Source organism: Triticum urartu, chromosome 5A (assembly GCF_056163025.1).
Source record: "Triticum urartu cultivar PI428250 chromosome 5A, HENAU_Tu73, whole genome shotgun sequence".
NCBI lineage: Eukaryota > Viridiplantae > Streptophyta > Magnoliopsida > Poales > Poaceae > Triticum > Triticum urartu.
The window spans coordinates 593,820,504-593,830,471 of NC_141877.1; positions in this window are offsets into that span (position 1 = coordinate 593,820,504).

The window sequence follows — 9,968 nt, forward strand, 5'->3', positions numbered from 1 at the left end:
TGATCCAGTCTATCTATGAATAATATTTGAATCTTCTCTGAATTCTTTTATGTATGATTGGTTATCTTTGCAAGTCTCTTCGAATTATCAGTTTGGTTTGGACTACTAGATTGGGTTTTCTTGCCATGGGAGAAGTGCTTAGCTTTGGGTTTGATCTTGCGGTGTCCTTTCCCAGTGACAGAAGGGGCAGCAAGGCGCGTATTGTATTGTTGCCATCGAGGATAACAAGATGGGGTTTTTATCATATTGCATGAAACTATCCCTGTACATCATGTCATCTTGCTTAAGGCGTTACTCTGTTTTTAACTTAATACTCTAGATGCATGCTGGATAGCGATCGATGAGTGGAGTAATAGTAGTAGATGCAGGCAGGAGTCGGTCTACTTGTCTCGGACGTGATGCCTATATACATGATCATACCTAGATATTCTCATAACTATGCTCAATTCTGTCAATTGCTCAACAGTGATTTGTTCACCCACCGTAGAATACTTATGCTCTTGAGAGAAGCCACTAGTGAAACCTATGGCCCCCAGGTCTCTTTCTCATCATATCAATCTCCATCACTTTATTATTGCTTTGCTTTTTTACTTTGCCTTTTACTTTTCACTTTGCATCTCTATACCAAAAATACCAAAAATATTATTTGTCATCTCTATCAGATCTCTCTTTCGTAAGTGACCATGAAGGGATTGACAACCCCTAAGCGCGTTGGTTGCGTTGAGCTATTGTTTTTGTGTAGGTACGAGGGACTCGCGCGTAGCCTCCTACTGGATTGATACCTTGGTTCTCAAAAACTGAGGGAAATACTTACGCTACTTTGCTGCATCATCCTCTCCTCTTCGGGAAAATCCAACGCAGTGCTCAAGAGGTAGCAAGAAGAATTTCTGGCGCCGTTGCCGGGGAGTCTGGGCAAAAGTCAACATACCAAGTACCCATCACAATCCCTATCTCCCGCATTACATTATTTGCCATTTTCCTCTCGTTTTCCTCTCCCCCACTTCACCCTTGCCATTTTATTCGCCCTCTCTCTCTCTATCCTCCCTCTCTTTCTCTATTTGCCTCTTTTTGCCCGTTTGCCTTTTGTTTGCTCGCTTGTCGTCATGGCTAGTCTCATATCTTCTCCGTTGTCTCCCGAGAATGAAGTTCTAAATTTTAAACAAAGGGAGGGTGAAAATCTAAAAGATGCTTGGTATAGAATTTGCAATGCTCAAAATAGATCTATGAGGAAGCAATCTACTTCAGTTCTTCTCCGCAATTTTTATGTAGGTGCTAGTCCTTGGTATAGATATATCCTTGATACCATTACCGGAGGGAATTTCTTGGGTAGCCATACTTTTGATTCTTATAATGCTATGCTAGATTTATTTGGCTCACCACCTCTTTTGGTTAATGGAACTATGTTAACTTTGGAGCATGTTATGCAAAGACTTGAAATTATTGAAAATAAAGTTGCTACCATTGAATTAATTGAAAATATAGATAAAAAGATCCACAATCAAATTACCCAATATGGATCTAAGGTAGGAATGACTTTGAAAAATATTAAGGAAAAGGAACCCATAGTTAATGAGAAAATAAATCTAGATTCCACTAGAATCGATAAACTTGAGGGTATCATTACGAACTTGGGAACCACTTTTTCTTCCGTAAAGAATACTCCAAGTCCTCCTACTAAAATTTCCAAGCTTATGTATGTTCCTAAAAATAAGGGTGAATCATCTAGTAAGGAAACTGCGGATCTTAAATCTATAAGTATTCATCCCAATCTTTTTGTTATCATTAAAGAACCAATTGCTACAAATGAATTTTTCGATCTTGTGCCTAAGAGTTTGATAATCACTAGAAAGAAAGAAATTCCTAAGGGAGATAGATGCCTCATTGAAGAATTGCCTACCAAAGATGGCAATACCTAGATCTATTCTTGCTTGTTATGCCTAGCTAGGGGCGTTAAACGATAGCGCTTGTTGGAAGGCAACCCAATTTTATTTTTATTCCTTGCCTTTTGCTCCTGATTAGTAATAAATAAATTATCTAGCCTCTGTTTTGGTTGTGTTTTTTTGTGTTTAATTAGTGTTTGTGCCAAGTAGAACCGTTGGGAAGACTTGGGGAAAGTCTTGTTGAACTTGCTGTAAAAAACAGAAACTTTAGCGCTCACGAGAACTGCTGTAATTTTTATTTGGAAAGTGCTATTTAGTTAATTATTTTTGCAGATAATTAATAGATAAATTCCTCACGTACAGCAATTTATTTTAGAATTTTGGGGGTTCCAGATCTTGCGCTAGCTACAGATTACTACAGACTGTTCTGTTTTTGACAGATTCTGTTTTTCGTGTGTTGTTTGCTTATTTTGATGAATCTATGGCTATTAAAATAGTTTATAATCCATAGAGAAGTTGGAATACAGTAGGTTTAACACCAATATAAATAAAGAATGAGTTCATTACAGTACCTTGAAGTGGTCTTTTGTTTTTTTTCGCTAACGGAGCTCACGAGATTTTCTACTTTAAGTTTTGTGTTGTGAAGTTTTCAAGTTTTGGGTAAAGATTTGATGGATTATGGAACAAGGAGTGGCAAGAGACTAAGCTTGGGGATGCCCATGGCACCCCCAAGATAATCTAAGGACACCTAAAAGTCAAAGCTTGGGGATGCCCCGGAATGCATCCCCTCTTTCGTCTACTTCTATTGGTAACTTTACTTGGAGCTATATTTTTATTCACCACATGATATGTGTTTTGCTTGGAGCGTGTTTTATGATTTGAGTCTTTGCTTGTTAGTCTACCACAATCATCCTTTCTTTACACACCTTTTGAGAGAGCCATACATAATTTGGAATTTGATAGAATACTCTATGTGCTTCACTTATATCTTTTGAGCTTTATAGTTTTGCTCTAGTGCTTCACTTATATCTTTTAGAGCATGGTGGTGGATTTGTTTTATAGAAACTATTGATCTCTCATGCTTCACTTATATTATTTTGAGAGTCTTAATAGCATGGTAATTTGCTTAAAATCCTAATATGCTTGGTATGCAAGATTAATAATAAAACTTTCTTATGAGTGTGTTGAATACTAAGAAAAGTTTGTTGCTTGATGATTGTTTTGAGATATGGAGGTAATAATATCAAAGTCATGCTAGTTGAGTAGTTGTGAAATTGAGAAATACTTGTGTTGAAGTTTGCAAGTCCCGTAGCATGCACGTATGGTAAACGTTATGCAACACATTTGAAACATGAGGTGTTATTTGATTATCTTCCTTATGAGTGGCGGTCGGGGACGAGCGATGGTCTTTTCCTACCAATCTATCCCCCTAGGAGCATGCGCGTAGTGCCGAGGTTTTTGATGACTTGTAGATTTTTGCAATAAGTATGTGAGTTCTTTATGACTAATGTTGAGTCCATGGATTATACACACTCTCACCCTTCCATCCTTGCTAGCCTCTTCGGTACCGTGCATTGCCCTTTCTCACATTGAGAGTTGGCGCAAACTTCGCCGGTGCATCCAAACCCCGTGATATGATATGCTCTTTCACACATAAACCTCTTTATATCTTCCTCAAAACAGCCACCATACCTACCTATTATGGCATTTCCATAGCCATTCCGAGATATATTGCCATGCAACTTTCCATCATTCCGTTCATCATGGCACATTCATCATTGTCATATTGCTTAGCATGATCATGTAGTTGACATAGTATTTGTGGCAAAGCCACCGTTCATAATTCTTTCATACATGTCACTCTTGGTTCATTGCATATCCCGGTACACCGCCGGAGGCATTCATATAGAGTCATCCTTGTTCTAGTATCGAGTTGTAAACATTGAGTTGTAAATAAATAGAAGTGTGATGATCATCATTATTAGAGCATTGTCCCAAGTGAGGAATAATAAAAAAAGGCCATAAAAAGAGAAGGCCCAAAGAAAAGAGAAAGGCCATAAAAAAAGAGAAGGCCCAAAAAAATTGAGAGAAAAAGAGAGAAGGGACAATGTTACTATCCTTTTACCACACTTGTGCTTCAAAGTAGCACCATGATCTTCATAGTAGAGAGTCTCTCATGTTATCACTTTCATATACTAGTGGGAATTTTTCATTATAGAACTTGGCTTGTATATTCCAACAATGGGCCTCCTCAAGTGCACTAGGTCTTCGTGGGCAAGCAAGTTGGATGCACACCCACTAGTTTCTTTTGTTGAGCTTTCATACATTTATAGCTCTAGTGCATCCGTTGCATGGAAATCCCTACTCCTTGCATTAACATCAATCGGTGGGCATCTCCATAGCCCATTGATTAGCCTCGTTGATGTGAGACTTTCTCCTTTTTTGTCTTCTCCACATAACCCCCCTCATTATATTCTATTCCACCCATAGTGCTATGTCCATGGCTCGCGCTCATATATTGCGTGAAAGTTTATAGGTTTGAGATTACTAAAGTATGAAACAATTGCTTGGCTTGTCATCGGGGTTGTGCATGATGAGAGCATTCTTGTGTGACGAAAATGAAACATGACTAAACTATATGATTTTGTAGGGATGAACTTTCTTTGGCCATCTTATTTTGAGAAGACATAATTGCTTAGTTAGTATGCTTGAAGTATTATCATTTTTATGTCAATATGAACTTTTGTCTTGAATCTTTCGGATATGAATATTCATACCACAATTAAGAAGAATTACATTAAAATTATGCCAAGTAGCACTCCGCATCAAAAATTCTCTTTTTATCATTTACCTACTCGAGGACGAGCAGGAATTAAGCTTGGGGATGCTTGATACGTCTCCAACGTATCTATAATTTTTGATTGCTCCATGCTATATTATCTACTATTTTGGACCATATTGGGCTTTATTTTCCACTTTTATATTATTTCTGGGACTAACCTATTAACCGGAGGCCCAGCCCAGAATTGTTGTTTTTTGCCTATTTCAGTGTTTCGGAGAAACAGAATATCAAATGGAGTCCAAACGGAATGAAACCTTCGGGAACGTGATTTTCTCATCGGATAAGACCTAGGAGACTTGGACCCCCTGTCAAGAAAGCCACGAGGCGGTCACGAGGGTGGAGGGCGCGCCCCCTGCCTCGTGGGCCCCTCAAAGCTCCACCGATGTACTCCTTCCTCCTATATATACCTACGCACCCCCAAATGATCGGGGACAGAGCCAAAAACCTAATTCCATCGCCGCAACTTTTTGTATCCATGAGATCCCATCTTGGGGCCTGTTCCGGAGCTCCGCCGGAGGGGGCATCGATCACGGAGGGCTTCTACGTCATCATCCAAGCCCCTCCGATGAAGTGTGAGTAGTTTACTTCAGACCTACGGGTCCATAGTTAGTAGCTAGATGGCTTCTTCTCTCTTTTTGGATCTCAATACAATGTTCTCCCCCTCTCTCGTGGAGATCTATTCGATGTAATCTTCTTTTTGCGGTGTGTTTGTTGAGACCGATGAATTGTGGGTTTATGATCCAGTCTATCTATGAATAATATTTGAATCTTCTCTGAATTCTTTTATGTATGATTGGTTATCTTTGCAAGTCTCTTCAAATTATCAGTTTGGTTTGGCCTACTAGATTGGTTTTTCTTGCCATGAGAGAAGTGCTTAGCTTTGGGTTCGATCTTGCGGTGTCCTTTCCTAGTGACAGAAGGGGCAGGAAGGCACGTATTGTATTGTTGCCATCGAGGATAACAAGATGGTTTTTTTTATCATATTGCATGAAACTATCCCTCTACATCATGTCATCTTGCTTAAGGCGTTACTCTGTTTTTAAATTAATACTCTAGATGCATGCTGGATAGCGGTCGATGAGTGGAGTAATAGTAGTAGATGCAGGCAGGAGTCGGTCTACTTGTCTCGGACGTGATGCCTATATACATGATCATACCTAGATATTCTCATAACTATGCTCAATTATGTCAATTGCTCAACAGTAATTTGTTCACCCACCGTAGAATACTTATGCTCTTGAGAGAAGCCACTAGTGAAACCTATGGCCCCGGGCTCTTTCTCATCATATCAATCTCCATCACTTTATTATTGCTTTGCTTTTTTACTTTGCCTTTTACTTTTCACTTTGCATCTCTATACCAAAAATACCAAAAATATTATTTATCATCTCTATCAGATCTCACTTTCGTAAGTGACCGTGAAAGGATTGACAACCCCTAAGCGTGTTGGTTGCGTTGAGCTATTGTTTTTGTGTAGGTACGAGGGACTCGCGCGTAGCCTCCTACTGGATTGATACCTTGGTTCTCAAAAACTGAGGGAAATACTTACGCTACTTTGCTGCATCATCCTCTCCTCTTCGGGGAAATCCAACGCAGTGCTCAAGAGGTAGCAGTCTCCCACTTGCACTAGAGTCAATAATCTAGATTACACATTAATGATTCTAACACCCATGGAGCCTTGGTGCTGATCATGTTTTGCTCGTGGAAGAGGCTTAGTCAACGGGTCTACAACATTTAGATCTGTATGTATTTCGCAAATTTCTATGTCTACAATGCTCTGCACGGAGCTACTCTAGCTAATTGCTCCCACTTTCAATATGTATGCAGATCAAGACTTAGAGTCATCTAGATCGATGTAAAAGCTTGCATCGACGTAACTCTTTACGACAAACTCTTTTATCACCTCCATAACCGAGAAATATTTCCTTAGCCCTCTAAGGATAATTTTGACCGCTGTCCAGTTATCTACTCTTAGATCACTATTGTACTCCCTTGCCAGAATGATGCAAAGGTATACAATAGGACTGGTAAACAACATAGCATACTTTATAGAACCTATGACTGAGGCATAGGGAATGACTTTTCATTCTCTTTCTGTTTTCTGCTGTGGTCAGGTTTTAAGTCTTTACTCAACTTCACACCTTGCAACACAGGCAAGAACTCCTTCTTTGACCGTTCCATTTTGAACTACTTCAAAATCTTGTCAAGGTATGTGCTTATTGAAAAAAAAACTTATCAAGCGTCTTGATCTATCTCTATAGATCTTGATGCTCAATGTGTAAGTTGCTTCATCGAGGTCTTTCTTTGAAAAACTCTTTTCAAACACTCCTTTATGCTTTCTAGAAGATTCTACATTATTTCCGATCAACAATATGTCATTCACATATACTTATCAGAAATGTTGTAGTGCTCCCACTCACTTTCTTGTAAATACAGGCTTCATCGCAAGTCTGTATAAAACCATATGCTTTGATCAACTCATCAAAGTGTATATTCCAACTCCGAGATGCTTGCACCAGTCCATAGATGGGTCGCTGGAGCTTGCTCATTTTGTTAGCACCTTTAGGATCGACAAAACCTTCTGGTTGCATCATATACAATTCTTCCTTTAAGAAATCCATGAAGGAATACAGTTTTGACATCCATTTGCCAGATTTCATAAAATGCGGCAACTGCTAACATGATTCGGACAGACTTTTAAGCATTGCTACGAGTGAGAAAATCTCATCGTAGTCAACACCTTGAACTTGTCGAAAACATTTTGCGACAATTCGAGCTTTGTAGATAGTAACACTACTATCAGCGTCCGTCTTCCTCTTGAAGATCCGTTTATTCTTAATGACTCACCGATCATCGGGCAAGTCAATCAAAGTCCATAATGTGTTCTTATATATATGGATCCTATCGCAACTTTCATGGCCTCAAGCCATTTCGCGGAATCTGGGCTCATCATCACTTCCTCATAGTTCGTAGGTTTGTCATGGTCAAGTAACATGACATCCAGAACAAGATTACCGTACCACTCTGGTGCGGATCTCACTCTGGTTGACCTACGAGGTTCGGTAGTAACCTTGATCTAAAGTTACATGATCATCATCATTAGCTTCCTCACTAATTGGTGTAGGAGTCACAGGAACATATTTCTGTGATGAACTACTTTCCAATAAGGGAGCAGGTACAGTTACCTCATCAAGTTCTACTTCCCCCCACTCACTTCTTTCGAGCGAAACTCCTTCTCTAGAAAGGATCCATTCTTAGCAACAAATGTCTTGCCTTCGGATATGTGATAGAAGGCGTACCCAACTGTTTCCTTTGGGTATCCTATGAAGACAGATTTCTCCGATTTGGGTTTGAGCTTATCAGGATGAAACTTTTTCACATAAGCATTGCAACCCCAAACTTTTAGAAACAACAACTTTGGTTTCTTGCCAAACCATAGTTCATACGGTGTCATCTCAACGGATTTAGATGGTGCCCTATTTAACGTGAATGCAGCTGTCTCTAATGCATCACCCCAAAACGATAGCGGTAAATCAGTAAGAGACGTCATAGATCGCACCATATCTAGTAAAGTGTGATTACGACATTCGGACACACCATTACGCTGTGGTGTTCCAGGTGGCGTGAGTTGCGAAACTATTCCGCATTGTTTCAAATGAAGACCAAACTCGTAACTCAGATATTCTCCTCCACGATCAGATCGTAAAAACTTTATTTTCTTATTACGATGATTTTCCACTTCACTCTAAAATTCTTTGAACTTTTCAAATGTTTCAGACTTATGTTTCATCAAGTAGATATACCCATATCTTACTCAAATCATCTGTGAAGGTCAGAAAATAACGATACCCACTGTGAGTCTCAACACTCGTCAGACCGCATACATCAGTATGCATTATTTCCAATAAGTCAGTTGCTCGCTCCATTGTTCCGGAGAACGGAGTCTTAGTCATCTTTCCTATGAGGCATGGTTCGCAAGCATCAACCGATTCATAATCAAGTGATTCCAAAAGCCCATCAGCATGGATTTTCTTCATGCGCTAATATGACCAAAACGGCAGTGCCACAAATAAGTTACACTATCATTATTAACTTGCATCTTTTGGTTTCAATATTATGAATATATGTATCACTATGATCGAGATTCAATAAACCATTCACCTTGGGTGTATGACCATTGAAGGTTTTATTCATGTAGACAGAACAACAATTATTCTCTGACTTTAAATGAATAACCGTATTGCAATAAACTTGATCAAATCATATTCATGCTTAACGCAAACACCAAATAACATTTATTTAGGTTCAACACTAATCCCGAAAGTATAGGGAGTGTGCGATGATGATCATATCAATTTTGGAACCACTTCCAACACACATCATTACTTCACCCTTAACTAGTCTCTATTCATTCTGCAACTCCCGTTTCGAGTTACTAATCTCAGCAACCGAACAAGTATCAAATACTGAGGGGTTGCTATAAACACTATCAAAGTACACATCAATAACATGTATATCAAATATACTTTTGTTCACTTTGCCATCCTTCTTATCCCCCAAATACTTGGGGCAGTTCTGCTTCCAGTGACCAGTTCCTTTGCAGCAGAAGCACTTAGTCTCAGGCTTAGGTCTGGACTTGGGCTTCTTAACTTGAGCAGCAACTTGCTTGCCGTTCTTCTTGAAGTTCCCCTTCTTCCCTTTGCCCTTTTCTTGAAACTAGTGGTCTTGTCAACCATCAACACTTGATGCTCCTTCTTGATTTCTACCTCCGCAGCTTTCAGCATCGCGAAGAGCTTGGAAATCGTTTCCGCTATCCCTTGCATATTATAGTTCATCACCAAGTTCTTGTAACTTGGTGATAGTGACTAGAGAACTTTGTCAATTACTATCTTATCTGGAAGATTAACTCCTACTTGATTCAAGCAATTGCAGTACCTAGACAATCTGAGCACATGCTCACTGGTTGAGCTATTCTCCTCCATCTTTGTAGGCAAAGTACTGTCAGAGGTCTCCTACCTCCCGACACGGGCATGAGTATGAAATACTAATTTCAACTCTTGGAACATCTTATATGCTCCGTGGCGTTCAAAACATTTTTGAAGTCCCGGTTCTAAGCCATAAAGCATGGTGCACTAAACTATCAAGTAGTCATCATACCGAGCTTTACCAAATGTTCATAACGTCTGTATCTGCTCCTGCAATAGGTCCGTCACCTAGCGGTGCATCAAGGACATAATTCTTCTGTG